General features: G+C 39.2%; 1 protein-coding gene and 1 long non-coding RNA gene across 5 annotated transcripts in view; both read left to right on the top strand.

Moving 5' to 3' along the window:
* The first annotated feature begins 641 nt into the window (after positions 1-641).
* Positions 642-11,504, top strand: LOC111097855. The gene is made up of 3 exons (XR_005365243.1): positions 642-689; positions 10,344-10,423; positions 10,883-11,504. It is a non-coding gene; the product is annotated as an uncharacterized LOC111097855 (long non-coding RNA).
* A 1,690-nt stretch (positions 11,505-13,194) lies between these two features.
* The window catches only part of VPS54 (VPS54 subunit of GARP complex), a 77,998-nt gene continuing 64,062 nt past the window's right edge, over positions 13,195-27,130 (top strand). The window contains exons 1-2 of one of the 4 annotated variants that reach the window (XM_038551424.1): positions 13,195-13,330; positions 14,200-14,280. The gene's annotated coding sequence lies outside the window, so the exon portion shown is untranslated. Of the gene's footprint in view, positions 13,331-14,199; positions 14,281-15,244; positions 15,349-27,130 lie in introns of those variants that run through there. The other 3 variants (XM_038551421.1, XM_038551422.1, XM_038551419.1) reach the window with 3 other exon arrangements.

The following is a 27,130-nucleotide window of genomic DNA, read 5'->3' as shown; positions in this document are numbered from 1 at the left end:
GGTGGATTGAAATACAACTCATTTTCCAAGGTTCAATTATTTTTATCAATCTTGATATTACTTTGTAGCTTCTAGCAGAAACATTTAAAACTCTAAATGGATTTTTGCTGTTATTTTTGTTTGGTTGATTGGGTCTTATTTTCTTCATTTTATTTTACTCCCAATATAATTAACACATAGTATTATATTAGTTTCAGGTGTACAAAATAGTGATTCAACAATTCCATTCATAACCTGTGCTCATTCCAAGCACACTCCTTAATTTTCATCATCTATTTCACCCTCCCCACTGGCCTCTTCTGGTTACCATCAGTTTGTTCTCTCTAGTTAAAAGTCTGTTTCTTGATGTAGCTGTCTCTTTTTTCCCCTTTACTCACTTTTTTGTTTCTTAAATATCACATATGACCGAAATAATATAATATTTGTCTTTCTCTGACTAATTTCACTTAACATTATACTCTGTAGCTCCATCCATATTGTTGCAAATGGCAGGATTTCATTCATTTTTATGGCGGGATAATATTCCATTGTATATGCATATATATCACATCTTTTTTTGTTTGTTTATTGTTTTTTAAGTAGACTCCATGCTCAGTGCGGAGCACAACATGGGACTTAAACTCATCACCCTGAGATCAAGACCTGAGCTGAGAGCAAGAGTCACATGCTCAACCGATTGCGCCACCCAGGTACCTTAACCACATCTTTTTTATCCATTCATTTATCAATGGACATTTGGGATGCTTCCATAATTTGACTATTGTAAATAATGTTGCTATAAACATAGGGTGTTTACCCCAAACATACAAATCATTGATTCAAAGGAATATATCTTTTGGGCTTATTTCCAAGCCAGAGAAACAGAGATGTGGTGAGAGAGAGTACCATATTTCTAAGCTGACAAAAGGCAAAATGAGTCTGTTTGCAATTGTATTAGCAGTAGAAGAAACAGGCCAAATCCCCGAAGCATGTGTGTTCAAATGAAAGAGATTAAAAGGAAGTTGACCTAACACAAAGTAACAAATCTGGGTTTTCACTTGCAGGAGACCTTAGTGGACATTTGCTGGGTTTTCAGCCCACATTTATTTCCTCTTCTGTAATGCGGCCCCAGTTTTGTTTTGTTTCTTTTTCTGGAGAACCACGTTCTTCCTCATCCTTATTTTTTTATATGTTTCAGTTAAATGACTCCATTTCCTTCTGGATGGAGGAATTTGTGCAATTATGAGTTGTAGGTAACATTGCTCTTTTAATTTTGTTACTTATCCATAGAAAAACTATTGAATTTGTGTATTGTGACTTAATATATTGGTTTTCTATTGCTGCATAAGAAACTATCATAAACTTTAAAACATTTTAGAAAACAAATTCATTATCTCACAGTTTCAATGAGACAGTCTAGATACCAGATTCTATTTAGCTAGATATTCTGCTGAGAGTCTCATTAGGCTAAAATCATGGTGCCTTCATGGCCTCATTTCAGGTGGAGGGTCCTCTTCCAAGCTCACTGATTATCATTGTAATTCAGTTCCTTGTTGCTGTAGGACTGAGGTTCCTCTTTCATACTAGCTATCATCCCCTACTCTGAGGAGCCACTGGAATTTCCTGCCACATAGCTCTCTCTGAAATATGGCATTTTGTTTCTTTAAAGCAGGAGACCATTTCTTTTGCTCCAAATATCTCTGACTTAGGACATCTTTGACCTTTAAATTCTCTTTTTAAAGAACTTACCTGATTATGTAGGGCCATCAGGATGATCTCGCTTTTAATTAACTCAGGTTCAAATGCTCTTAATTATATCTGCAAAGTTCCTTCACCTTTGCCATATACCATAACTTAATTATGCAAGTGAGGTCTCATCATTTTCACAGGTCCACCCACAAATAAAGGGAGAGGATTACATAGGGCATGTACACTGTGGGAGCTAGAAGCTTGGGGACAACTTAAAATTCTGCCTACCACATTTTGTATTCAGCAGCCTTACTGGTTAATTAATTCTACTCATATATCTATAGATTCATTGAGATTTCCTGGATACACAGTTATATTCCCTAAATATAGTAAGTTTTATTTCTTCCCAATTTTTATATGGTTAAAATGTATTTTTCTTAACTTTTTACACTGGTTAGAACTTCCAGTACAATGCTAAAAAGAAGTAGTGAAAATGGGCTTGCTCATGATTTGTATCATTGTATTTCCTTTTTCTTTTAAAGATTTTATTTATTCATGAGACAGAGAGAGAGAGAGGCAGAGACATAGGCGGAGGGAGAAGCAGGCTCCATGCAGGGAGCTGGACGTGGGACTCGCTCCCAGGTCTCCAGGATCACGCCTGAAGACAGCACTAAACCACTCAGCCACCCAGGCTGCCCTGTATCATCATATTTCCAGTGCTTAAGATAGATTATGAGACATAGTAGATTTTCAATAAATATTTTTACATGAATAAATGGATGATAGCAAAATTGGTGGCTGCGGAGGGGGAAGTTTGGGGATTACTTCTTGCTTGAGCATTTGAGCTTCTAAATCTCACCATGACTTAAGTCATCCTTAACCATGGACTTTTTTTTTTTTTTTAAGATTTTATTTATATATTCATGAGAGACACACAGAGAAAGGCAGAGACATAGGCAGAAAGAGAAGCAGGCCTCCTTCCAAGAGCTCAATGTGGGGCTCGATCCTGGGACTCCAGGATCACGCCCTGAGCCGAAGGCAGACGCTCAACCACTGAGCCACTCAGGCACCCCTAACCATGGATTTTTTTTAATGACATGATGGCAATACATAGCAATAAATTATTCTCTCCCCCCCCCAACAAGCCAGATTCTTTTTAAAACTGAAATTTAAATTATATTAGATCTCTTAATCCACAGAATAACATGAGCAAATAAATACTTGGGAGAAAAACAATTATGCTCAGAGGAGTTAATTTTTTTTTTTTTTAAGAACACTTATGGAAATTCAAACATGTTCATGTATCTACCATATTAGGACAATCCTCCCTCATATCTGTTTCTATCTACCATTTCATCTCTCTCTCTCTCTCTCTTAACAACTAAGCTTCTAGCAACAGTTGGGTTCATCTTTTGTTTTTCTCCATATAACAGTCCTCAACTCATCACAATCTGCTTCTAATTCTACCGTCTACCAAACTTACTTTACTAGGATCAGTAGTGACCTTCATGCTGCTAAATCTAATTGACAGCACACATCCTATTTGCCATAGTTGACTACTTCTAACTTTAAACATTTTTTACTTCCTTGTTTCTGTGACCTTATGGTCTCCTGGCTTTCTTGCTCTCTGGCTCCTTTTTCTAGTCTCCCCTGGTTGCTTTTCCTCGTCTCAGGACTTAGTCTGTTGACCAGAGAAATATATATGACCACCTGGAATCGAGGCAGCGCTCACTGATACACATCAGTGACCTAGTTTAATCATAAACACAAGGGTATTTACACAAATGTTTTGCTTGCTCATTGATTTGATATATGCTGATACATGCTTGTTGTATGGCTCTGTGGCCAGTTGCAAGCCCTTTTGCCTTTATCATCTTTTCCTTTCTCTTTTCTTCTCCTCTCTCTATACACTCAGAGATCTCATACACTTCCATCCCTTCAATTATTAACTTCATGTTGACAACCTTTGAATTTATACCTTCAGGCCTCCCTTCTGAATTCCAGCCCATCCATATATCTCCAGGTACATGTTACCTTGATATTTCCAGGTAGCTATGACCTAGACATCCCTAGTTGGACACATCAATTACTGAACTTATGGTGCCAAACCTTTTTAACCTCCAATGTTTCCTACCTCATTAAGTGGTTCCACCATCCTCCTAGTTGCTCATGTCAGGAGCCTAAGTAGGAATCATCCCAGACATCTACCTATTTCTTAGTGCCTATGTCCAACCAGTTACTGAATACTTTAAGTTGTGTCTCCTAGGATACCTCTCAAACTGTACTGTTCTTTATCTTTAGTACTACCACCTTAACCCAACACCTGGGCCATTTGGACACTATCTTAGTTCGGGCTGCTATACCACAGTCCATAGACTGGGTAGCTCAAAAAACCGATAGTAATTTCTTACAATTATGGAATTTGAGAAGTCCAGGATCAAGCCACCAGCAGATTCAGTTCCTAGTAAAAGCCTTCTTCCTGGCCTCCAGATGGCCACCTTTTTGCTGTGTCCTCACATGGTAGAGAAAGAGTAACCTCTCTCTCTCCTTTTTATAAGAACACTAATCCCGTCATGGAGGCTTCATGCTCATGATCTTATCCAAACCTAATTACTGCCTAAAGGTCCTGCCTCCAAATACCATCACATTGGAGTTTGAGGCTTCTACATATGAATTGCGGGCAGAGGAACACATTCAGTCCAATAGACATACCCTCTAGCTGTTCATGCCACTTTCTCTTGGTTACCTCCAGAAACTCATTCTCCACAGAGTAGTCAAACTCATCTTTTAAAACCATGCTTGAGTCATCTCCTTACTCAAAGCCCTGACATAGCTTGCAATAAAACTTAAACTTCAACATGACCTATGACTCCCTCTATGATCTGGCTTTGTTCTACTTTTGTCTCATTGCATGCCAGCTATATTGTTTTTTTCTCTGTTCCCTAGCTCCTTCATGCCGTCTTTCTGCTGGCCATTTCTACTGCCTGGAACTCTTCATGACCACTATTCCCCTTCCGTGTCCAATTCCTATTCATTTTTCACCTGAAACCCTGCTTCCTTGGGCAAGAATTCTCTGTTCACCTAATATTAAATTACACTCACTTTTACAGGCTCTTATAGCTTCTTTTACCTTTCCTTGACACATATTCCAACCCTTATTGAGAAATTCATATAATTGTTTGCTTAATGTCTCTCTCGTACACTCCCTCTCCACTCCAACCCAGAAAGTCAGTGCTATGAGAGCATGAACTGAATCAGTCTTGCTTAAGGCTAGCATCTAGGACCCAGAAACGTCTTGATAAATATTCATTGAATGTGAATGGAATGTCTGGGTGTCTACTAGAGAATATGGATGAGTGCAGGGGTTAGAGAATATTGATATAGAAACATTTTTCCTACCTCTTCATTATAGAAAGAGATTTAGAATCAGAATCAGAATATTGGGCACATAATTAAAAGGAATTATGATTTTGACACAAATTAACATCATCAGGGGCAAGTAATGAGTAACTGAGATAACCTCTAACATATTGAGGCATGCAGGCAGCCCAGGCAGGCAGTAAAGAGTCAACCAGAGAGGAAAGCAATTTCCCTCTGGATGCCATTAACCAGAGAGATATGCTGACCACCTGGAATTAAAGCAGCACTCATTGGCACGGATCAGTAAGCCAGTGTAATCATAAAGACAAAGACATTTGTACAAGCTTTTTGTTTGCTCACTGATTTGATATATGCTTGTTGTAGGGATCTATGGGGAAAAAAACTGTAGTCTGACTTTCACTTTGTAATAGACACAAAAATACTTATGTTTTGTAAATGTGTCCTTTTTGTTCACTTTACCATTTCTTTTGCTAAGTATACTGAACTACAAAGTAAAGTTAGGATAAACTTAGAAGAATGGAAATAGGCTCTTGCATATTTATAAAGGAAGAATACACAAAAATAAGCTATACATTGTCTAAAATACTGCATTCTTGCAACTGAATATGGGAACTGTCTCTTGGATTTGTGAACTAATAATGAGTACTTAACATAATAAATTAATCTACATTGTTTATCTCTGAGGTTGTTAAATGCTTATTACCAAGCAAAATCTTTTGTACAAGATTTTTTTTTAAATGAGTAAAGAGAACCTTCATATTTCATATTTTAGAGTAAGCCTTAGCTTTTCTTTGGAAGAGAGAGGGAACATGATATATTTTGGATTCAAATAATAAGCAATTCCAGTTAATATAATTTTTCAATTTTATGGTAATTCATTGCTGTAGCATTCCCAAGGAATACTATGGGACAAAGTACCATGGGACTGGGTGGGGAGGGGCACCTGGGTGGCTCAGTGGTTGAGTAAATAAAATAAAATAAAATAAAATAAAATGGGACCGGAAGACCTTAAAACCTGGCTTCTGATTTGAAATCAGTTTCCACCTCTAAACCATTATCTGTTTCAGCCATTTGGACCTCCATTTTATTGCCAATGAGAGGCCTCTTCTGTTCCAAAAATCTTTTACTTCAATTATGTTTTCTTTCTTCAAGTTTATTATTTTTGTTTTATATAGAACCTTAAAAGCATGGAAGGGAAAAATACTTTTCTGAATTAAAATTAGATTTTTGGAAATAAGATGTCTAGATTGAAATCAGATTCTGATTGAGAACTTAACAATTAACAATTGTTAAGTTAACTAACAACTTAACAATTCATAGAAGAGAATAATCTGAGAAAACATATATTTTACTTCCTGGTAGACTGGGAACCAAAAAGACCAGACAATGGCATTAGAATTAAATGGCTATTCTAATATATTTTGGTATCCAAGGAAAGTCCATTATGTAATTGCAATCCATTGTTATGTTGATCTATTTCTTTTAAAGATTTATTTATTTGAGAGAGAGGGAAAGAGTGTGAGTGGGGGAGGGACAGAAGGAGAGGAAGAGAGAATCTCAAGCAGACTCTCTGCTGAGTGAGAAGCGTGACATGGGGCACGATCTTATGACCCATGAGATCATGACATGAACCAAATGTGAGTCTGAGTCAAATGTGAGTCTGACCAAGTGTCAGGTACTTAACCAACTGAGCCACTCAGGTGCCCCCTATGTTGATTTTTATTTTGGATTATATTGTGAAATTGTCCTGGTTTCAGGAGACCCACTTTTTTTCCCTCTCTCTGTTTATTTTGGTTATAAAATATTTGACTTGTCCCCTTATACTTAAGAATATTAAATAGTAAGGGCACCTGGTTGGCTCAGTCAGTTAAATGTCCAACTATTGGTTTTAGCTCAGATTCTGATCTCAGGGTCATGGGACTGAGCCCTGTGTCACACTCTGTGCTGAGTTTGGAGCCTGCTTGTGATTCTCTCTCTCTCTCTCTCTCTCTCTCTCTCTCTGCCCCTCCCCTGCTCATTGCACATGTGCACATGCACAAGTTCTCTCAAATTAAATAAAGATAATACATAGTGGTGTAAGAATTTGTATTCCTGCGCTTAAGAGGTCGTTTCTGTGATGGCTGGTGTTGAGACACTAAACAACTCAATGTAGAAGGTGGTTCTTGAGGAAACCCCTTGAGAGGCCAACTATGACTTCTATTTCTCGGGAAATATATATGGCTTCTAAATTGCCCATAATTTTCCCAGATGAAATTTCTCCTTTTCCTAGAGAAGTCTTAAATGAATATTTTTCCCTAATAAATGCTTAACCATCTGTCCTTATAGTTCTACTTCAGTGTAGAACTGCATATTTTAAAAATAATATCAGTCATTACTTAAGATATTCCTTTAAATTTTTTTTTAGATTTTTATTTATTTATTAATGAGAGACACAGAGGCAGAGACAGGCAGAGGGTGAGGCAGGCTCACTGCATGGAGCCTGATGTGGGACTCGATCCCAGGACCCCTGGATCATGCCCTGAGCCAAAGGCAGATGCTCAACCACTGAGCCAACCAGGTGCCCCTACTTAAAATATTCCAATTATAAAACAAGCTCAGACTATCATCTTTATCATAAATCTAACAGATTAATGTGACTTACAAAAATCTTGAGCCCTATAACATATCAGTGGAAACTTATGTTCAAGACATAAGACTAATTGGGTATTGATTCTGCTTAGTGTATAGAAAGAGTGGTTTATGTTTCTAAGCACTAGTCTATCCAGATCTTCCATTCATTATGTCAACAAGTATCTATTGAGCTCTTACCTGTACCAGGCATTGTTCCAGGTGTTGGGGGATAAAGTGGTCAACAAAACAGACAAAACTCTCTACTCTCATGAAGCTTACATTCCTGTGGGGGAAAGAGACAACAAATAAAATGTAGGGAGGGGATTAGATGATAATAAAGACTAAGTAGAAAAATGAGTAGAAAAAAAGCATATTGGGGGCAGCCCCGGTGGCTCAGCGGTTTAGCACCGACTTCTGCCCAGGGTGTGATCCTGGAGACCCGGGATGGAGTCCCACGTCGGGCTCCTTGCATGGAGCCTGCTTCTCCCTCTGCCTGTGTCTCTGCTTCTCTCTCTCTCTCTCTCTGTGTTTCTCATGAATAAATAAATAAAATCTTAAAAAAAAAAAAAAGCATATTGGGCATGGTGTTGCAATGAGAAATATGGGTGTCATGGTATGTCTCCTTGAGAAGGTAAAATTTGGGGGATCCTGGGGTGGCTCAGCAGTTTGGCACCTGCCTTCGGCCCAGGGCGTGATCCTGGAGTCCCAGGATCGAGTCCCACATCGGGCTTCCTGCATGGAGCCTGCTTCTCCTCTGTGTCTCTGCCTGTCTCTCTATCTGTGTCTCTCATGAATAAATAAATAAAATCTTTTAAAAAAATAAAAAAGAGAAGGCAAAATTTGAATAAAGACCTGAAAATGGTGAGATTTATCCATTTGGACATCTGGGGGAAAATCATTCCAGGCAGAGGGAAGAGTAAGTGTCAATGCTCTGAGGCCGTAGCCTGCCTGGCATGTCCCAGGAGGAGCCCAATAAGACTAGAGGACAGTAAGAAATGGAGAGAGCAGGAGGAGATAAAGTCAGAGAGGAAAGATTGGGATGACATCATCTAGGACCTTGTAAGGACTTTGTCATTTTACTATGAATGAGACAGGACCACTGGAGAGTTTTAAGCAGGAGGGTGACATGATCTGACCCACGTATTAAAGTATCAAGTTGACTATTATGTTAAGAATAGGGGGGGATCCTTGGGTGGCTCAGTGGTTTGGCGCCTGCCTTTGGCCCAGGGAGCGATCCTGGAGTCCCGGGATCGAGTCCCGTGTCGGGCTCCTGGCATGGAGCCTGCTTCTCCCTCCTCCTGTGTCTCTGCCTCTCTCTCTCTTTCTATGTCTATCATAAATAAATAAATAAATAAATAAATAAATAAATAAATAAATAAATAAATAAATAAATAAATATAAAAAAAAATGAATAGGGACTCCCAGGTGGTTCAGTTGTTTAGTGCCTGCCTTCAACCCAGGGCGTGATCCTGGGGACCCGGGATCAGGTCCTGCATCGGGCTCCCTGCATGGAGCCTGCTTCTCCCTCTGCCTGTGTTTCTGCCTCTCTCTATGTCTCTCATGCATAAATAAATAGAAGTCTTAAAAAAAAAGAAAGAATAGACTGGTGGGGGACAAAGGCTGGGAGACTTTTGCAATAATTCAGGCAGGTAGGATCATTGTACTAAACACTGCAGAATTCTAAGAAGTATTATTCACTCCACAGTCTCTGAATGGTCCTTCCTATAAGGAGTGATCTAGAGTGTAGGGGCCCTGTAGGCAAGATGGCTTGGTCCAGGGTAGATACAATGTGAGTGGGAAGAAATGTTTAGTTTGAGATATGTTTTGAAGGTATAACTAATAGATTTGCTGACATAGTAGATATGGGCTATGAGTTAAGTATGATTTTAAGGTCATACATTAATTTAATGAATTATTCAGATTCATTATACCAAATATCATTTACTAAGGGGAAGTAATTCACATTTGTTTTTTAATTCAACAAACATTTGCTGAAAGTATGTAGTATATTGTCCCAGATTCTGCAGGGATAGATTTGGCTTGTTTTGTTTTGTTTTGAGGGGGAGAGGGGCAAGGGAGAGGGAAAGAGAGAATCTTAAGCAGGTTCCATGCTCAACACAGAGCCCCAGGTGGGGCTTGATCTTACAACCCTGAAATCGTGACCTGAGCTGAAATCAAGAGTCAGACCCTCAACTGATGAACCCACCCAGGCACCCCTTGCAGGGATAGTTTTTAAAGTACAAAAGCAGCAACAACAGAAAATCCTTTTCTGGAAATATTTATAATTTGGTTTATTAGACAAGGTCTCTATAGATAAAAGAACTCAATGAGACAATAGAAGAACCAAATACTATATAAAGTAACATAAGAAAAAATATGATATTGGGACTAATAAAATGGTATATATACATTTATATATAATATAAAACTCTAGGTAACTATATATAACTGACTATATAATGGTAACCATATATATATAATTGTATATATATGGACACATATATATGTGCGTGTGTGTGTGTGTATATATATATATATATATATATATACACACACACACACAATTCTCCTCTAGGGAAATGGTCCAATTTGGAAATAATTTTATGTTTATCGGGATATGCCCGTATTTCTGATTGCTATGCCCCTCTAATCTGCTCAACAACTTTTTCACTATTTTCCAATAGTAACATGACTCATGACTCATGGACTAGATATGCTGTGTGGTTGACTCCTGTTCCAGGTAGAAGTATAAAAAAGGCTTCAGGTATGAAGTAGGAATTACTTGTTTCACATACTCTTCTCTTGCCGATGTCTCTAAACTCTCAAAGATTCTACGTCTAATAGTTACCTTTGTACTGTCATGGATTTATCATTAAAATTTTTGCTCAGTTCAAGTTGGAGATAACACTTGCAATACAGTCCTGTTTTTAAAGGCATTGATACTAGAGTTGGTTTTGCATGGCCCTATATACAGGTATACACATGCACACACACATGCACAAGGCATAAGCTAAAGATGTAACAGTTGAAAGTAGAAATGTGAATGGGACTTCTGTTAGACCAAGATCAAAATAAAAAGGAGAGAAGGAAAAAGGAAAGTAACGGTGCTTATTGAACTTTTCATGTTATCGGTTAACATATTAAAATGCTTATTTAATCCTTATTAATCCTAACTCTATTGTTATCCTCATTTTACATGGGGAAAAAATGTCTTCAATCAAAGGATAGAAATGAAATGTGAAGAGGTCATTACTCTTACTTGTCAGATGAAGAAATAAAGGACTAGAAACTGAGATCAAAATCGCATAGCTCAAGTGTCAAAGGTGAGCTGATCCATGGTTAGCTAAATTCCAAAGCCTGTGGAGTTAATCACTGTGGGTAGCAGACAGATTCTAGGGTAGCCACCATGATTTCTACCTCTTGGTGTTTCCATCTTTGTGTAATCTCCTCAAGTGTGGGCAAACCTTGTGACTTGCTTCTAAACAATAGAACATGGCAAAGGTGATAGACTATCACTCTTTCTTGCTAGCCCACTCACTTTAGAGTGTTTAGAGCCGCTCTTCTCTCCTCTGAAGCAGACATATTGAGAAAATTTACATGAAAATGGACTGCAGGTGGACTCTAGGAGCTGAAGGCAGCCTAGAGCCAGCAAGAAGCCAGGGCTCTCAGTCCTAGAACTGCAAGAAAAGGAATTTCGTTACCAACCTGAATGACCTTGGAAGCAGACTGCTCCCCAGTCCAGCCTCCAGATGAAAACACAGACTGACATCCTTTGATCGAAGACATATGAGATCCTGAGTAGAAGGCCAAGCTACACTCTGTGTAGACTCCTGACTCACAGAAAATGTAACATAATAAATATGTGTTATTTTAAAATGCTACGTTTTGCTAATTTTAACACAGCAATAGAAAACCAACACACCATGCTGCCTTGGTTTTCCCTATGCTTGGAGCTCAGTAAATTCTCAGTAAATGGTAGTTGATATTATTATGACAATCAACCAGAAATTTGGAGTATCAGAGTCAAAGAGAAATGTAACAGAGTTAAATAATTGTTTTCAGTGTAATCAAGCAATGGATTTAGGAGATACAGATGATGGTATGTCAAAAACTTTTATATTAACTCCCCAAAATTATTGAGTGTATTATTACCACATGAAATGTAAAATATCTAGTGGTGCTTAGATCCACATAGAGTTTTAATGTCTTACATCATACTCAGTGTAAGTTAGAAAGTTTCCTACATTAAGATAGTCCTTAGACATAGGGACTACTATAGACATAGTAAAACATAGTTTCAGGTTCCAATACTATTGCTATCAAGTGTGATTTTATAACATTGTAACATTTTAAGATAGCTTAAATATGATGGATAAGATAATTCAGGGCACTGGACCAAAAAATGAAACTGTGATAAGACTATCAGCATACTTTCAGTTCATGAATGTATGTATATTTTGCTTATCAAGGATAATTTATGCTAAACACATGATGTAATTATACATAATTAACTATAGAGTAGGTTTAGAGGACTTGAGTGGGTTTCTACTTGATAGATTTAAGGTGTGTTATTGTGGGAATAAAGAAAAGCTAGTGCTTACGTCTAACTAAACTACAAAATGATTTTTCTGATTGTTCCTTCTACCAGTGGCCCCTTTCCCTTCTGTATTTATATATTGGCATGTGAATGTATAGTTTCTGTCAAACGAGTCATTAAAAATGGTGTTTACTGATCAAATAGACACGTTAACCTCACTACTGCCACCCACACATATGCACCGAACATACAGTAAATATGAGCACAGACCTTTTAGAGGTGTTACAGCATTAGAAAATTTGCCCATTCTTCCTTTAATGAGAATATGTCACCCTAATGACCATAACCATTCATAATTCTTAATAGGTTTTATAAATACTATGCCAAATATAGTGTTAGTAATAGGATAGCTAAAAACCTTCATATTTGCTTTTATTGAGGGCAATCATGATTTCTATCAGTTTATCTTAATTTTCTGTCATCTGTGTTTTCTGGAAATGAATACTAATAATGCATCTCTACACATTTATTTGTGGTTTGGCTTTTCTAATGATTGACTCAATGAAATAAATCATTTCTAATGAAGCAATTCAAGAGATGACAAATGAACATATTAATTAAATGGAAATTCATCTAACTTTATTTTATTTTTTAAAAGATTTTATTTATTCATGAGAGACAGAGAGAATGAGAGAGAGAGAGAGAAGGAAGCAGACTCCGATGTGGGACTCAATCCCGGGACTGGATCCCAGGACTCCAGGATCACACCCTGGGCCCAAGGCAGGTGCTAAACTACTGAGCCACCCAGGGATCCCCTTCATCTAACTTTAAATTAAATTACTTGTCCAATTAACAGGTTTTTTTTTTTTTTTGACAAACTTTAACATCAGCATTTACTTCTTTGTTTACATTTACGATTATGAATTGTTCTGTGGCAAACTAAAAGTAAATACCTTGTTATATCCCTGAAAGAATTAAGCAAAATACTCACTGTGTATTTTCTTCCTATGGCATGCTATCTACGGATGGATAATGAGGAAAGCAAACCAGTCTGTCTTGTCTGGGAGATACCTCACGATAATTATTTAATTCAAGTGCCAACTAGAACAACCTGGAATCTTTTTTTGAAACAAGGTGAGGTATAAACACAAATAAGCTTTTTAAAGGCCAAACTGCAGACTTTGGCAACTTTCAGACTACTGTTGACTTCCTGATACAGATTCAAAATATGGGAAATTGCTAAATCCATTTCTTAGTATAATCTAAAAATTGATTCTAGACTTAAATTGAAATCATTTTCTTCTCTGGCCTCGGTTGAAATTTGGAGAGGCTTTCCTTAATATTTTCATAATAAAAACTCATCTGGTTTTATATGAGATCAGGGATTCAGAGGGATTTCTTTATTATAGTTAAATTTATTTCATATGGGAGGGGGTTGATATTTTCCTCTCATTACAAAATTGTAGAGAATGAGTTGAATTCAGGAAAACATAAGAATTTCCTCTCAGCTATTTCTGTCACATTCTTCGCCTATGTCCTCCCTTCCCCCAGCTTTAGCTCCTTAGTGGGTAAAATACTTCACAAAGTTGTGTTTGCAGTTTTCAAAGTGACTTCTTGGAAGTGAAATTTGCACCAACCTTTTTTTTTTTTTTTTTTAAATCCCCAGTTGTTAAGCGCTACATTTTCACTTTTGATAAAACAGGTTGGCTTATAAACACCTGCAACTGAGAAAAAAAAAAAAAAAAAAAAACCCACCACCACCACCAACAAAAACAAAGGCCTGCAACTTTGGCAGATATTTTAAGGCAAGGAGTAGTTGCAAAATGTTCAGAAGTCCTCCTGAAGCGAAGACAGAAGCCGCCCATGGTTGAGGCCCCCTTTTTCTCTTCTAAAAAAAAAAAAAAAAAAAAAAAAAATATATATATATATATATATATACACACACACACACACACACACACACACATATATATATATTCTGAGACACATGTCCTCTCGTGCAGGTTGCTCTTTTGCTGGGTTAGAATTGCAAGCCCTCGGACGCCAGGCTGAGTGGTATCACTGTTCACAATCACAGCCAGAAGGTATCTCGGGATCTCAGTCCCAGAGCAGAAGTAACCGGTCTGGGTGCCCGCGTAGGGTGACGATGGGTGGCTGCGCGGGGAGGCCTGCGACCAGGGCGAAACTTAAAGCAGGACCCGGCGGGCGGGGGAGGGCGTCCCTGCGAGGGCACAGTGCACGGTTTTCCGAGTCCGGGTGGTGGTGGGGGGGGTGTTGGGGGGAGAGGGTGACCTTTGACCTTCCAAAGGACCTTTATTTGGGAAACTCTATAAACAGCGTCGGCCTTGAAAGGCGAGGTGGGAGGTTGGGAAAGTGTCTGCTGGACGAGGTCCCGGGAGGCGTTCGGGGCGGCGGGAGTCGGCTGGGCTGGGGGGCGGCCGGCCCCGGGGCTGCTCCCGCGGGAAGGCGGGCGGGGGAAGGGCCGCGGGGCAGCGCGGGGCCGGGCGCGGGCGTCCGTGTGTGCGTGGAGGGCTCCGCGGGCCGGCGCCGGCGCTTCCCGCTCCCGGGAGCCCCGCGCCCGCCCCCGCGCCCCCCCCCCGCCCCGGCCCGGGCCGCGGCCCTCCCGCCCCGGCGGAGGCGCCTGCGCGGTGGATTGTGGGCCGGGGGCTGCGGCGGCCTCCGGCGGCCTCCGGCGCGCTGTCCGGGACCCGGCCGGGCCGAGGGGGCCGCGGGCCGAGGGCGAGCGGCGGAGCAGGCGGCGGGCGCGCCGGGGGCGGTGGTCGCGGCGCGGCGGCGGCTCCTCCGGAGGCCGGGGATGTGGGAGAGGCGGTGGCGGCAGCGGCGGAGGCGGCGCTGCGGACCCGGGGGAAACTGCTGGCTGACAGGACACCCGGGAGAGACGTGAGGGAGCCGCCGCGGCCGCCTCTCACCCGCGACGGAGCAGCGCTCGGGGGCGCGGCCCTGTGCTCCCCCGGCTGACGGGCCCGCCGGCGCGGCGCGGCGCGGGGCGGGGGCGGGAGGCCGGGCTCGGGCTCGGGCCCGGCGGGGCTCCGGGCGGCGGCGGCCGCGGAGCAGCCTCGGCGCGAGCGGAGGGCTGGAGGCGGCGGCGATGCGCTAGGCCGCGCTCTGGGGCGGCTGCCCGGGCCCCGCAGGTAGGTGGCGGCCCCCCGCGCGGCGCCCCCCGCCCCGGCTCCCGCGGGGGGACGGCCCGAGACCCCACCCCCTCGTCCCCCCGGCCGCGGCCGAAAGAGTTTCGGTCGCAACTGACGGGCGCCGGAGCTTCCATTCCGCCCTCGCTCCCCCCCTTCCTCCTCCTCCTCCTCGCCGCCGCTCTGGGCTCGGGCCGGGCGGCCGTGCTCCCCCCCTCAGGTCGGGCGGTCGGCGGCCGACATCGCCGCGATCCCCCCCCCCCCCGCGCCCCTCTCTGGGATCCGGGCTGGAACTTCCGCCGCCCCCAAACTTTCCCTTTCTTGTTCCAGCCCGGCCCTTGCTTAACCCCCCCTTTGGAGGCTGCTGGAATAATTTACATGTAAAAAAAAAATTTTTTTTTTTAAATCGTTTTTCTAAGGAAGAAAAGCAAGGCGAACCTCCCCCCCCCCCCCCCCATAACTCGGTGTTTCTGCAGTTTGGCCATCAGTTCGCCATCATTTGTTCAGTAATTGATTTTCTTCAGTTCTGCTTCTTTCCATCTGGGCATCGGTACAAAAAGCAGGCCTCCTCCCCTGCCTGCTCCCGTCGTGGACGGGAGAACTTTCGGGGGCCCATTATTACAATAAACCACTTGCTCGGCCCGTGTGTAGCGCGCAGGGTGGTTATTTTTAGAATTTTGACGGGCCCCGGGGTTGCAAGTTTTGTTTCAATTCACTTTTAACCAGCTTTATTTATTTGTTTATTTAGGCCTTTATTGAGTGAGGCTCTCCTTACTTTCGAAGAATTAAATTGTGTGGTTCCCCCCCCCCTTTTTTTTTTGTTTCGTGTTGTTTTTAATTGCCTCTGTGTTTGATTTCTCAAACCCCAGGGCAGTCTTGATAGTAAATGCTTACAAGGCAGATGATATCCTGATACAGCGTGCTGAGAAACGCGTTTTGGTGGTAACTTGAACTGCAGACTTTGATAGACGTTCAGGTGGACTTTTATAAATCTGGTGGAGAGTTCTGATTGGAAAAAGTACTTAGGGAGCCTTGATTTCTAAGCAGTTGTGGTGGAACAGACGAATGATGGGATTTGACTGTATCTCAGAGCCTTATTTCCTAGAAATGGGTATTACTTGGTGGTTCCTAGTGGTCATCATTGCTGATGATAGGTTTTGGTAAAAATGACCAATAGATGCAGGTTTTGGGTGATTGATAGTTGTGATCTGGGGGGTTAGATGTTTGCAGTTTTACTGTGATCTCGGCTGTTTTTAAATTTTGCTGATAACTTCAGAGTTCTTTCCCAGGACAGACATTATACAGTCTGAGGATTGTTTTTTTCAAAGGGAGTGAAAAATGTTGTAAGGGTTTTCTTTGTAAAGAATGCATCATAGAACTATAAAGACTTTCCATATTTTGTTGACTATACTCCTGTATTTTGCTGTTGTAGAGGTGTTGTTCCTCTAGCATTTGGCTTTCTGCAGTGTTCTTTGTTGTTTTTCGATTATCCAAAGTTTACTGGGAAAAGATGATTAAATTTTTGTATGCTTTCCGGAAAAGTTAAAATTTATCCAGTTTTTATGTCAGAATTATAATCAGATCTTACATAACTCATGAAACGGCAAAGTTTGCAGAATTTGTTCTTAATCACATTCCTTTTCCTATCAATGGAAGTTGAGTGCAATTTTTTCCTGCTTTAGCTTTTTACAAACAACTTTGAAGCACACTCACTTAAAATGTAAAATTAAATGATTTCTAGGATATTCACAGAGTTGTGAAACCATCATCCTAACCTAATTTTACCCGAAAAAGAAACCTATTCATTAACAGAACTCCCTTCATCTCCCCACCTGACCTCTGTCCTAGCAACCACTAATGTATTTTCCATCTTAATATTTGCTTATTGTGATTTATTCATGATGATATCAGCTCATAGCTTTTTGAGGCGTTTCTTTTAAAATCAACTTACATGTTTAAAATATTTTGAGTCAGAATAAGCAGCTGATCACTGGTGTTAATAATCCATGTTCTAAACAACTGATTATTTGGTTATATTCAGCATAAAGTATGGAGAAAGAAAAAAGTTAGCATGAATGATTTCAGTGATCTCAAGAGGTAGTCTGATTAGCTGGGAGTCAAGTAGAAGTTGGACTATTTTTGCCATTGAATATTAGGATATCAGGATTAGAAAAAAACCTTAAAGGTCATCAGCTTACTTCCTGCTTGCTTCACGAATAGATGGCAGGAACCATATGAAGAAATCTGGAGTGGAAGCCTGAATCTCTAGGATTGTGGCTTAAGACCCACAGTGTGGCCAAGTAAGGCAAGACATGGGGATTTGCTAGTTAGAATTGTTAGGTTCTCTTATGTGTGCATATGTTTGACATTTTACTAGCAGCGTTGGAGAAGAACTGGACATTTCCCCATTTGGGGATGGAGGATTGTGGGGAGACTAATGTATCCACATAGATGAAATCCATCTTAACAAAATTCTCTAAAAATGCTTTAACTTAAAGAAGGATGGCATATACTGTATATTATTTAGGTGTCTCCTTGTACTGTTATTGTTCTGTTTTTAAAAATTCAAATTTTAAAAACAAAATTAATTAAAAAAAAAAAAAAAACTAAGATTAACAAGGTTGGTTGTAGGCCTCCTTTTCCAAAGACCCACGGCCCTAACATCCAAACTAATGGTTCTCATACAGGGCGAATTTGCCCTCCAAGAGACATTTGGCGGTGTCTAGAAACGTTTTTCTTTTTTCAATGTCACAACTGAAGGTGGGGTGCCATTGTCATCTAGGCAGGAATGTTGCCAAACTTCACAATGCACCAGATATATCCTATGTCATCCCACCCTCCCCATTCAACAAAGAAGTATCCACCCAAATGGTGGTAGTATTGCTTTAAACCTGTGGTTTGCATTATTCCAGTAAGTGCCTGAACTAGTGTTCTCATCTCCCACCAGGTGGGAAAATAGGTCTCACTGAGTACTGTTTAGTACATTAGATTAACCCTTTAAGTCCTCCAACGACTCACTCTTTGAAGTGGAATAAAGTGGAAGGCGGTAAAGGGAGAAGTAGAAAGCAATCTAATTATGCACAATGCAGATATTCTTTAGTCTGTTTAGGTATCTCAAATTCTGAAGAAAAAATTTTTTTCCCTGAAAATGCAAAAGCCTTCTTTTACTGCAGATTTGAACTACTTTTGTGTTTTGAATTGTGAGTTACTGGTGCAAAGGTTTTTGAAATTGCAGTAGATATAGTAGTATTTTTTTTTTATATAGAAGGTTTTTGGTTTTGTTTTTCTGGTAGCTTCAAATGCCAAAAGAGAGAAGTAGTAAACTAATTTTTTATGAATTACTAATGTACATTGTGAATGTCCAACAAGATTCGGAGCTCATATATGAATTGCAACTTTTTTTTCTCATTCTTGTAGGCCCCAATTTTGACTCATTTAGTTTGGTTTTATTTTTCATTTAATTTGTTTTTAACAAGCTTAGTTTAGTGATGAAAGAAAAAAAGACTGACAGTTGGGGGTCACTTTTGCTACTTACCTGCCTTATTACTTAGATAAATTTATTATTCTCAGTCTTTCTGAGCCTTGATTAGACTCTCATCTATGAAATAGGAATAGTGATAATTCCTGTATTATAATGTGATTGTGAAAATTAAGTAAGGTAAGGTGTGTTTAGGTGCTACGTCAACTATAAAACACCGTGTAAGAATTAGTTCCTACACCTGGAACTAATATAATATGTTATTTGTCAATTATACCTAAATTTTAAAAAGTTACTTGTTTCAGAAGAATCAAATTAGAATAGGATATAGAGGGTACCAAAGTTAGGAATATAGACAGCAAGGCAGAGAACAGTGACTGCAGATAGTATCTCTAGAAAGAAGAGAGAAATTCTAAAAATATATTGGTAACAAACTAGTAAAAGAACCAGTATTATCACCAAAATTTCAAATTCTTCCCTATAAGAGCAAATTGACTTCTTTCAGTAGCACCTGAAAGTATCACTGTAAATACGGTATAATATGGGCAAATATAAGTTTTTTTTTTTTTTTTTTTTTTTTTTTTTTTTTTTTGGGCAAATATAAGTTAACGAGAAAGGGTTACCCGTTTTTAAACTATGCTATTTGAAAAGTTATGAAAAATATATAATTCATTTCAGAATTAAAATTTTCAGTAGTGACATATTTGTACAAAAAGTTTTAGCCTTTTCAAGAGTAAGCTCTAGTTATCTGGATTAATTCCCTTGTTGGGAATAATTCTTTCTGACTTGTTTTATAATTAGGGGGTACTCTGCCCCTAGTAATTGCTCTTCAGATATGAGGCTTTAACTGAATAGAGTTTTAAAGTCTATTCACTGTAAGATCTTAATCTCTTTCTAGATTTGTTTCTTTTTCTGTTATTTTTCAACATCTTTTTGCACAAAACGAGATGCTTTGATTTTTCTACATGTCCAGTAGTCCATAGATGTGCTCTAGTGTTTAGAGTTGAATTAACTAAAAAACATGAAATGAATGGGGAAAAATGTAATCTCTTACAATTTTTTTAACTGGTCAGCTTTACAGTCATGCAAAATTAAGACTTGAAGAAACAGAACTGGAGCTATTGAATGAGATTTTTCGAGGGTAGCATTAGGTTAGAATAGTTGGAGACAGTATTAAGAAAACATTATGTGGCGATATTTGTTTTTTTGTTTGTTTTTATTGTAAACAAATTGGATTTAAGAAGGGAATTTTCATGGCAAAAGTGTTACTGATTTGGAGAATTTTATAATCAAATAGTTGGCTTTTTGACTCACAGGAAGTTGGTGTTTGGGTATGAATATTGTGGTATGCATCACATTTTATGATATGGAGTGAATAAAGTAAAACTTTGAAATCATATAAATATGTCAAGAAAGTTAATGTCTTGTTGATGATGTTTCAGTTTGGCTAGACTGAGGGGTAGATTAGAACCAGGTTGTAAAAAAGTTTTTGGACTTGATAGATGTGTATCAAAGAATACTTAAGGAGAGGGGCCTAATCAGATCTGAATTTTAGAAAGATGATTCTAAAGTTGAGTGAGGTTAGGACCAATGAATGACTTTTGGTAGAAGATTCTCATAGCAGTTTAATCTGTAAATAAAATCCTGAACTAGATTACTGACAATTGGAATGGAGAGCAAGGGATGGGTATGTGATTAATTTTGGAGATAGAATCCATAGGACAGTCCACATTGGTATAGAAATTAAAGAATGTAGAGATCAGGGAGTCAAGTTGGCTCTAGGGTCTCTAATTTAGGAAACTAACAGATTATGTTGCCATTAACTGAGCTAGAGAAGGAGTAAACTTTTGGCAAGTGGAGTCAGATGAAGATAGTAAATAATGAATTTAAGTTTTGGATATATTCAGTTTTCATCTTTGAGACTTGTAGGTGAAGATGCCCAGTAGGCAGTTATAAATATGGTTCTAGGACACTGAAAAGAGATTAGAACTGGAGAAAGATCTGGAATCTCTTTGGTTTTCTCTATCTCTACTACCGTTATCTGAGTTCAAGCTACTATCTTCTCCCACTGAGATTACTGCAAGTTTCCTGTCTGGACTCTTCTAGTCTTGGTCTTCTCCATTCCATTCTCTTTGCTATAATCAGTGATTTTTCTAAAGGGCAAATCTGATTATATCTCTTCTCATCATAAATTACTTCTGTGACTTTATCTTTAGGATGAAATTCGCATTCCCTATTCTTTTTTCTTTTTTTTTTTAAGATTTTATTTATTTATTCATGACAGACACAGGGGGAGAGAGAGAGAGGCAGAGACACAGGCAGAGGGAGAAGCAGGCTCCATACAGGGAACCCGACGTGGGACTTGATCCTGGGTCTCCAGGATTGCGCCCTGGGCTCAAGGTGGCGCTAAACCACTGAGCCACCAGGGCTACCCCGCATTCCCTATTCTTTTAATAGATTTATAAATTCATTTAAGTTCTTTTCCCAATTTACCTCTCTAGCCTGTGACTCTCCCCAACTCCCTTCTTCCCCCAAATATATAATTTCCTCATTAAAAAAAAAAAAGATTTTATTTAAGACAGAGCAAGTATATGTGCATGAGGAGGGGGAGAGCAGAGAGAGAGAGAGAGTCTCAAGCAGCTTCCACGCTGAGCCAGGAGCCTGACGTGGGGCTCAATCTCACAACCCTGAGATTATGACCTGTGTGAAAGTCAAGAGTCAGATGCTTAATTGACTGAGCCACTCAGGCACCCCTAATTTTCTCAGACATACTGAATTACTTCTGGTTTCTGGCAGAAGGCTCTTTTTTCCCCTCCAAGACTTTGCACATATATTCTCTATTCCTGGAGTATTCTTGTCACACACTTCCTCCCCATTTGTTTGGCTCATTTCTAATTATTGTCAGTTCTTGGTAAGCCTTCATTGATTCATTATTTTTATTGAAAAAATTTTAACCTACAGAAAAATCAAAAGAATAGTGGAGTGAGCACCTAATAGTGGAGTGAGTTTACATATATAAACCTCCCCCTCCCATACACATTTCCCTTTGCCAAATCTAAAAGCAGGCTGTAGATTTCTGATGCTTTACGCCTAAATACTTAAGCATACATTTCCCAATTATAGGGACTTTCTTTTACACAATCACAGTATTATTATGACACCTAAAAATATCAACAGTTACTCAATAACATTATTAAACATACAGTCCATACCTAAATTTCTCCATTTGTCCCCCCAAAATTTTTATGGCTTTTTTTTCTCTCTGCTAATGCAATATTCAGTCAGGGTTCATGCATTGCATCCGACTGGTATGCCTCTTTAGTCTACCCCATCTGGACTGAGGCCCAGTGCCTCCTTCTCTTCTTTGGTTTATCCTTTGAAAAGTGAAGGCATTTGTGCTCGAGTATATTCCATATTCTGAATTAGTCTGTTTCTTCATGGTTAGATTCTGGTTAGATATTTCTGGCAAAAATATCATGTAGATAAAGTGTATTCCTACCACTTTATCACATCAGGAGGCACATAATGGCAGGCTGTCACCTTCTTGGTGATTCTAGCTTTGATCACTTGGTAAGGGTGGGAACTGATAGATCTCTCTACTATTTAATTAATAAATAATTGATAGGGTGATAATTTGTGGCCATGTAAATATCCTTTTCCTAATAGCCTTTTAGACCAGTGCTTTTACCATCCATTCCTTGCTTGAATCAGTCATTGCACTGGAGGATTACAAGATGATTTTTCTATTTTATGCTGTCTACTTTTATTGGCTTTTGAGGGCAGTGAGGTCAGATTAGATAAAGACTGAGAATAGGCAATTAAATTTGGAAATCAGGTCATTCCTCACCTTTTCCAGAGCCAAGTGAGTGGTGAAGTTGGAAGGTAGGTTGCTAAGGAGATAGATCAAAGAACGAATAGAGATTTGCCAGTGAAGGGGAGGCAAGAAGTAGTAGCCTGAGGAAATAGAGAGAAAGGACTTTATTTAGCACTTGTACTTTTTTTTTGGTGGGCTGATGAGATTGAAGATAGGAGAGTCAGGGAATAATTAATAGAATAGGGTCTCAGATGAAGTGGGAAGAAATGAGATTAGGAACTGCTGGTTAGGGGCTTAACTCTGGACAAGCGTAGCCACCTGTATTGTACCCCAGAAGTTAAGAGTTGTGAGGATTAGGTACAATTGGATATGGAGGGAAGAAGTTCTAGCTGAGGACCCTTTTTCTTTTGTTGTGAGGTAAAAACACAGTTACTTTTTGAGTGTGGGATTGATGAGGGTAAACTAGGGGACATGAGCAGAGTGATGGAGGTTATAAATACTGTGGGGATGGGGAAAGAGCAGTGTTTGAGGATAAATCAGTGAAAAGACTGCTGAGTAGGGCCTTATCTGAGGTTAGAATTTAAACATTTATAATCTGATGTTCCATATAAATTTTCTCTGGTGTTCTGCAGCCAGGAACGAAGCAAAGATAGATTGAAATTGGATGAGGGAGGACAGAATTGAACATGCAAGGGAGACTCTTGAAGTAATTGACGGAATAAATCCAACTGTCATTTTTGTTCTTAGGAATAGATTAAAATATAATTTCTTCTAGCACATATTTTTAAGGTAGGGTAAGTTATACAGATTTTATTTTAAATTTACTCTTCTTGTGTAGGCATTTTTGATATGTCTAATGGTTTACGTATTTAAGACATATATATTACCAGTAACTTTGAATGATATAGGGTTTATTTGCTAATCTTTGAATATGACACCAAGAACAGAATACTAACATTCTAATCTGATTGATTTTTGACAAAAATTTCACTAATAATATAGTCGTATCAATGGTCCCAAAAGGAGTAAGATAAAGCATCTAAGTTATATTTGGTTTCCATTGAAAAAAAATTTTTTTATCACAGTTTGGTTTTATCATTCAATTATTGCCATTTAAAAATATTTAAATGTAGTATTATAAATAGTATTCTTTCTGTCTTTCTAGTCATGATTCTTTCTCATTGTTCCTTCTTGTCACTAAATTGAAAGTAAATGAGCAATGTCAGGAAGCACATGTATTCAATTTCCTACAGGACCCTGGGCCTTATAATATCAAATGAGAATGTAAAGAAAAGGCAAATAGTACAACTGTGTTCTTATGTTCTGGTTTTGACTTTGTTTTTATTTTCTGGGTTCACTTTAGCTTCTTCTGTGCTCCTTTAATACCCAAAATAAGTAGACAAGTACTTATTTATGTGGCAACCTTAATTTGTGGGTATTTCTTGAAAGCCCAGATGTTTATGTTTAAATTTTAGCTTTATTATTGAGATCTTTGTGATAAATAATTTAAAAGTTTTTAAGTACTTAAAAATTATAATTAAACTAGATTTTGTCAGGTGGTGAATCTTGAATGGTGTAGAAGTATATTGCTATTTGTGTGTAAGTTGTATCAAGGAAGCCTATCTATAACATTTACCAGAAGTTGGCTCTTAAAATTCCAAAAGTATTTTGAAAAGTGCTTCTTAGAATGTGAGGTATTTGAGGTATCTTAAATTACTGATTTAAAAAATAGTCTCGACTGATTTCTGTCAAATTGATCTTTGGTAGGATATTACAGTATGGCTTTTTCCCTTGCATGTATTAGTATATCAGTTTGCCATTATTTGTTCGTTTGCTTTAAAAAAAAAAAAAGAATTGAGTATTGACTTTTTTTCTTTTTTACTAAACTCAAACCCAGAATTGTATCACAAAATGTGACAGAGCTAGAGCTCTGTCTCTACACCATATTGCTATTATGTAAAATGGCAATATGTGTAGAAAAGTGTAAAAATTTCCCACTTTATATCTTCTCAAATTATAAATACATATGTTATAAAAGCTCACTAATGAGTTATTTAATTACTTGGGGGTATCTGGGTGGCCCAGTTGGCTAAGTTTCTGACTTAAGCTGGGGTCATGATCTCTGGGTCTTGGGATCAAGCCTCACCCATATTGGTGTTCATACTTAACCCACTACCTGCCACAGGCCCTGTGCAGGGTGGGGAGCATGCTCAGCAGGGAGTCTGCTTCTCCCTCTCTCTCTCTCTGCCTCTCCCCCTGCTTTGTGCATGCTCTCTTTCATATAAATAAATAAAATCTTTTTAAAAAGTTCATTAATTACTTAAAATTCAGAACATATTTCCTGTTGAAAGTATTAAAATGATGGCTCACAGTAGCCAAGTTGCAGCTCAAGAGTTATCCCTTTGCTAAGAAAAATAATAGTAGATTATACTGATGAAAATTTATCTTTCTCCTTAAGGAGCAGTTTTCTAGCCACCCAGGTCTTATAAAATTCTTTGAACCTAAAACTGTCCTAAAAAAAATCAATTCTTATTTGATCTCAGGGTTGTGAGTTTGAGCCCCACATTGGGTGTAGAGATTACTTAAATAAATTAAAAAAAGTTGAAGTCAAGTCTTAAAAAAATCTTATCACAGTTAGATGATTATTATTGCTACCATTTCTTTTTCATATAAGATGGACATAAATATTTGTTAGTGTAAATAATTGTTATTGGATCTGATGAGAAAAAGAAGAGAGGAAAATACTGGATGTCTGAAATGGATGAGAGGCAATATAGTGAAATAATTTAGATTTTGTTTTTTTGGAGAGCAAATATGGTGTAGAGACAGGCATGGAATTTAGAATCAGAAGATCTGAGTGCAAATCCCATCTTCACAATTAATTAGCTAAATAGTCTGAAACCAAATTTCTTTTGAACCTGTTTCTTCATCCACATAATGCGGATCACTGATTCATTCAGACATGTTTTTTTAGATTGTTAGACAAACAAAATAATCAGAATGAAAACAAGCAATTATGAAATGTATTGTGTTTAGTCAAATATTAGTAATAATGTAATTCTCCTTTCTGTTGCTTCCCTCTCCCTTGCCATCTTTCCTTCTTTCACTGATAACATGTTTTCACTCTTAACCTTAGGACTTTAGAACTTGGGTGGGAGTGTACCCAAGTCTCAACTGATTCCACTCCCCGCCCGCTATAAGGGAATTAGAGAAGTGGGATGGAGTGCACTTTTTCTGTTACCGCCTTGCTAATTTTCTCACTGTTGCCTGACAGAGTCCTGTCTTTCTCGAGGTAGGGCATAGTGTGAGGTGCCTCACAGTCCCTAGGTGTCATTATTCTCTCTCTGCCTTCACTGCCATACCCCTAATCCCCATGTATATCTAACTCTTCTTTCTCTCTCCATTTTCTCTCTCCAGTACCTTTTCTTATCCCTTCAGTTGGTTTCTTGCTGTTTGCCTACAGATATACTCAGGTCTCCTTTGGCTAAAAAAATTCTTGCTCAAATCTTAGTCACTTCTTTCACCACCAAAGAGATGTTGATCTTGTTGCCTTTATTACTTCATCACTTAATTAACCTTTTGAGGTACAGCTTCTGTCCTAACCACTGTCCTAATACTGTTCTAAATCAGTAACCTCCTTGACTTCTCTCTCTGGATCTTGTTGACACTACTGTTCACACTTTTTTTTTTTAATTTTTTTAATTTTTTTTTATTTTTTTAATATTTCTTTTTTTTTAATTTATTTATGATAGTCACACAGAGATAAAGAGAGAGGCAGAGACACAGGCAGAGGGAGAAGCAGGCTCCATGCACCGGGAGCCTGACGTGGGATTCGATCCCGGGTCTCCAGGATCGCGCCCTGGGCCAAAGGCAGGCGCCAAACCGCTGCGCCACCAAGGGATCCCCTGTTCACACTTTCCTCCTGGACACTTCTCCCTTGCTTCTGTAAGGATGGGTATTTCTGACTTCTTTCTTCCATTCCCTGTAAATGTATTTGCCTTACCCCTTTCTCTGAGCTCTTATTAGCCGCTACCTACCCCCCCCCCCCCCCCACTTTTTGCACTTTCTCGTTGTGTATTACTTTCCTGTGACTAGAAGTATTCTCTTTTATTCCTGCAATGTAATTGAACTTGGAAAAGCGATTGAAAATTCAGGGAGGCAGGATTCTGTACGCTACAGGAGAGAATTTTTTTTCCTAAAGCAATTATAGTTGTACAGTAATAATCTGCTTTCGAAGAAGTCCGTTCTCCACTATTAAAGGTTTTCAAATGGAGACCAAAAAAGGACCCTTGTAGAAAGGACTCATTAATTAGGTAGAAAGTTGAGCCAGATGTTCTTTTAAAGTCCCTCCCTGGGGCACCTGGATGGCTCAGTTGGTTAAGCATCTGCCTTCTGCTCACATCATGATCCCAGGGTCCTAGGATCGAACCCTGTGTTGGGCTCCCTGCTCAGTGGGGAATCTGCTTCTCCCTCTGCTCCCTCCCTGCCTATGC

Source organism: Canis lupus, chromosome 10, assembly GCF_011100685.1.
Source record: "Canis lupus familiaris isolate Mischka breed German Shepherd chromosome 10, alternate assembly UU_Cfam_GSD_1.0, whole genome shotgun sequence".
Taxonomy (NCBI): Eukaryota; Metazoa; Chordata; class Mammalia; order Carnivora; family Canidae; genus Canis; species Canis lupus.
Note: the sequence above shows the minus strand (reverse complement) of the source record. Positions and strands in the feature narration are given on the sequence as shown.